Below are 4873 nucleotides of genomic sequence, written 5' to 3'. Positions count from 1 at the left end.
CTTCATTATGCTTGTGAAAGCCAACCAGCGTCAGATCAAACAGGTTGGGAAGAAGGTCTTTGATGTTGATATGGCCAACATCTATGCCCTGAGTAAGCCTGATGGAAGGAAGAAGGCAGTGTGTCACTAGCCCCTGACTGTGATGCTTTGGATGATGCGAACAAAATTGGGATCACCTAAACTCAGTCCTGCTGGCTAATTCTAAGCATCATTTTTTTTCTCCATAAAAATAACAGTAAAGGTATCTACTGTGTAAAGTTCTGGTGAAGATGAAATAAGCTGCAAAAAATTTTAAATGGTTAGCAGAATGTCTGTTAACCAGGAAAGGATCAGTAAACAAAAATTGAGAGCCCAAGATGGCTGACTTCAAGGATCAGCTGTTGGGTGAGGAGAGGTACGATAGCTGCTAAATTCACTCATGCACACCCAGGGGAACTTAATGAAGTGTTCAACGATGTCTGGCTGCTACTTAATAATGACAGTCTCCTAAGGGAAGGGGCAGTACATGCATTTGCCGAGTGTAACTTGGATCAGTTCACACCTATGAAGATAAGATATGAAGATTAGGTCTTAATTACAGAACATGGTGACCTGGGTAATAGCAGATTTTTAGATCCAAGAAACAAAATTTCCTTTAAGTTTGATCATTTACGGAGAGAAGCAAGTGACCCCCAGCCAGAGGACACAGATGGAGGTCTGAAGGCTTGGAGAGAATCCTGTGACAGTGCTTTAAGGGCCTGTGTGAAAGATCATTATTCCAACAGCTTCTGTACTGTTTATGCTAAAACTATAGATGGGCAACAGACCATTATTACATGTATTGAAAGCCACCATTTTCAACCTAAAAACTTCTGGAATGGTCATTGGAGGTCAGAGTGGAAGTTCACTATCGCACCACCTACAGCTCAGGTGGTTGGAGTACTTAAGATTCAAGGTCACTGTTTACAAAGATGGCACTGTTCAGTTGGTTAGTCAAAGATATACAGGATTCAGTAACTGTTTTGAATTAAAATCATAGAGCATGTAGAAAATGAGTATCAAACAGCAATTAGTGAAAACTATCAAACAATGTCAGACATCACATTCAAGGCCTTGTGGCAGTGGCAGTTTCCAGTTACCTGCACCAAAATCGACTGGAGCAAGATACTCAGCTACTGGATTGGCAAAGAAATGCAGAATGCTTAAAGGCAAAATGTAGGATTCTTCAGTATGTGGAAAGAAAAGATTCAACATGCGATCAAGTGATGAATAAGTGATTTATAAGCAAGAGTGGTATTTTGCTAGGGCTTTCAAAGTTAACAGGTTTTCTAGCCTCATGGAATACTGTTGAACCTATAGCATCATCTTGATTCTTCTGTGTTCTCTGCTTTGTCATTTTCTGTTTTCACTATATCTATTTGTAAATTTAAAAAAAAAAATTCTGCCACATTTAATGATGGAGAGAGAGATCTATCTTGGAGTCATTTTACTGTTTAGAAAATTTTCCTAGCCATGATATCCTGTTATTGATATAGACAGGTCATATGTTCAGTACTTTTCTACCCATATCCTTCAAAGCACTTTCAGTACTTCAGTGATTTTTACGGAACCACCAACAGCTAAAGAGGCTATGCTAAAAACTAGCTGAATGGAAGACACATTCATCCTTCTCCCTCCGACTGCTTTGATCAGCATTTATAGCATCTCATAACAAAAGTTTTGATTGGGCTTTTCAGGTCCATATATGGGGGCAAACGAGGTTTTCTGGAAATTCCATTATGGCCAGCTTCTCTGTGGAAGTTGTTTTTAAATCCAAAGACTTGAACCACATCCCCTGCACATGAACGTGTTTGCTTTTTTCTCTTCCCTCATTGTCTTCTGCCCATCCAATACCATTATAGGTATAGACATCTGCATTTTTAGAAGAGTTTTACCCATTTATTATTTTTTAAATTCAAGAATTGCTGACATACTAGGGATGTAGTTCAGTATGAAACTTGAAGATTGCAGATGTTGAAGGAATAATAGCATCTTGTGCTTTAATACTTTGTGGCAGGATTGTACGATAAGCAGGTGATTCAAACAACTTGTAAATCACAAATAAAAACAAACAAAAAAAGAACCAAAGTGAAAAGGATACATTCCAGGCAGTATCTTTCTATTGTAACCTCTTATTTAGGGAATACTAGTGATTTGTTCTAAATAGGATGTAAAACTTGTTCCAAACTACTTTTACTTAGTTCTACCTGCCAAGAACTTAAATGTAACTGTGACGCAGCAACCCTTCCCAGGTATATGTGTGATCTCAGAATACACAGGTGACATAGATATGATATGAAAGCTGGTGATGGTGGATTCATTTACATTGTTTACACTTCTATGACCAGGCCTTACAGAAAGGTCAGTTTTTTAAAAACCAAGTAGTGTCTTCCTACCTATCCAAATACATGTCAACAAGGAAGGGTGTTTGTGCTTCAGCTTTGTTTTTGCTCAATAATATAGTCAAGCAAGTTTGTTTCCAAGTGATCTGTTGAGCTGTGTAAGCATTTTTGTTTATTTCAGATGGAATATATTTATATGTGTGTCAAAAAATTGCTATGAGTACTATTTTTTAAAATACATTTATAATCTTACTGGCTTGCTGTGAATTAATCCATGAGTGGAATATCGTAAGGAAATCACAGTTAAACTGCTTTTCAAAATTATTTTAAAATCCTCATAAAATTGCCTCTAAAGAAAATATCCGTTTGGATCCCTTAAGAAGAAAAGATAGATCTGAGCATTCAGTGACAATAGCTGAGCTTCCTAAGAGAACATAGCAACTTGGTTACTAAGGAATTTTTTTCCTTTACTGAGGAAGAAACAATCATGTGCTAGCATATCATTTGAGATATGTGCCGTGTTTAGTGATCCTTATTGTTCAAAGAAATAAAGGCAAGGGGCAACCTCTCATTGTACAAAATGAGACAAAAAAGAAAGAGTATTGAACTCAGAGACAAACTGAAGATTATGACGACAATTAACATTTCACCTAAGGCTGCAAAGTAGACAGGTGGAGCTTAGCCGTAGAGTGCTGGAAATGCCCAGAACATAACCTCAACAATTTCCTACAAGCAATAAGGAAGATGGTAATTGGGTGAAGACGTATAATACTCGAGCCTTAAAACCTGTACCTGGTGTTCCTTCTTTATTCATGGCGTTACAGCACAGCGTTAAACAAGTTGCTTGGATTAAACCAGGTCTTATATCCGTATTCTACTACTTAGTAACTGTGTGACTTTGGCCCACATAATGTAGCCTTTCTGCCATCTGTAAAGCATGTCAAATAAAAACCCCTGTCATTCTGCCTTAAAGAACCATCAGAAACCTGAAAAGAACGTGAACACTTTGTCAATGGTAAAACATGATACACGTATTATGATTATGCAGGATCTGTCACTCAGTGGATGATTAAATACTTTAAGTTTTATTTTAAGGGTACATTTTTATGATGAAAACAAAGTTGACTTCATCATAAACTTATGTTAAATAATATATGTGAACTATGTGAGCCAGTATTAGACACCACCTGGTGGCAGTTATGAGTAATGCAAGTACATTGCAGAGTGAAAAGTAAGGGAGAAGAGATACTGAGAACCTCAAAGAGGGACTTGCACTAAAATGAGTGGAAATGAGATGGGTCATACCCAGTAAATGGCTCTAGGGTTTGGTGGGCTGTGAGTTGCAGCAAAGCCGCTGTTTGTCTCAACTGTAGCTAAATTAGGGGAAGAAAGTCAAGTGTCTTATTTTTTTTTTTTAGTATTTTATTTATTTTTGAGAGAGATAGAGAGCACAGCAGGGGAGAGGCAGAAAGAGAAGGAGACACGGAATCTGAAGCAGGCTGCAGGCTCCACGCTGATAGCAGAAAGCCCATTACAGAGCTTAAGCCCATGAACTGTGAGATCATGACCTGAGCTGAAGTCAGACACTTAACCTCCTGAGCCACCCAGGTGCCCCTGTCAAACCTCTTATTTATCCTTGACTTCCCATGGACCAGCATGGTAGTACTCAAGAGGAAAATAAAAAGAAAAAAAAAAAACTAAGGAAAAGAAAGGAATAAGGGAGGAAGAGAGGGAGAGAAAATTTTTAAAGAAACTATAAACCAGCCCGTTCTGTATGCTTTTATTTCATTAATTTTTTTCTTCTGACTGCCAATTCAAGTTTCTTTTGAAAAATTCTAACTCTGTGCTAACTGAACTAAGTTAAAAGGTGCAGACTGGTATAGGTGGAAAGGGACAGTGTCTTCATTGGCCCTTTGTGATGGGACAAATCTGCCCTGACCAAGAATGCTAGAAAGAGCCCCCGAAGTAGGACAATTAAGGCCTAAAAATTTAGACAGTCTGTGGAAGACAGCTAAGTTCACAGTTCAGCAGTACCTTCTTCCCTAGGATGATGTACACAACACCAGTCCCCAAATAACAGGGTAACCTCTCCAGTCTCATTTAGCTGCTACTTGCCGTTTTTTTCCCCAAGATTTTACCTAAATTCAAGTTACGTAACATACACTGTAGTATTGGTTTCAGGAGTAGAATTTAGTGATTCATCACTTACATATAACACCCAGTGCTCATCACAAGTGCCCTCCTTAATGCCCATCTCCCATTTAGCCCAGCACCCCCCCCCGACCTCCCCTCTAGCAACCCTCAGTTTATTGTCTGTATTTAAGAGTCTCTTACGGTTTGCCTCCATCTCTGTTTTTAGCTTATTTTATTTTTCCTTCCCTCCTCCTGTGTTCATCGGTTTCATTTCTTAAATTCCAGATATGAGTGAAATTGTATAGTATTGTCTTTCTCTGACTGATTTATTTTGCTTACCATAATACACTGTAGTTTCATCCACATTATTGCAAATGGCA

At 38.3% G+C, this 4873-nt stretch overlaps 1 pseudogene; it reads left to right on the top strand.

Annotated features, from left to right (window-relative positions):
- The first annotated feature begins 356 nt into the window (after window positions 1-356).
- Window positions 357-1185, top strand: LOC144220854 (F-actin-capping protein subunit alpha-1 pseudogene; annotated as a pseudogene).
- Window positions 1186-4873: the final 3688 nt, after the last annotated feature.

This window comes from Crocuta crocuta, unplaced genomic scaffold, assembly GCF_008692635.1.
Source record: "Crocuta crocuta isolate KB4526 unplaced genomic scaffold, BGI_CrCroc_1.0 scaffold219, whole genome shotgun sequence".
Lineage (NCBI taxonomy): Eukaryota > Metazoa > Chordata > Mammalia > Carnivora > Hyaenidae > Crocuta > Crocuta crocuta.
Note: the sequence above shows the minus strand (reverse complement) of the source record. Positions and strands in the feature narration are given on the sequence as shown.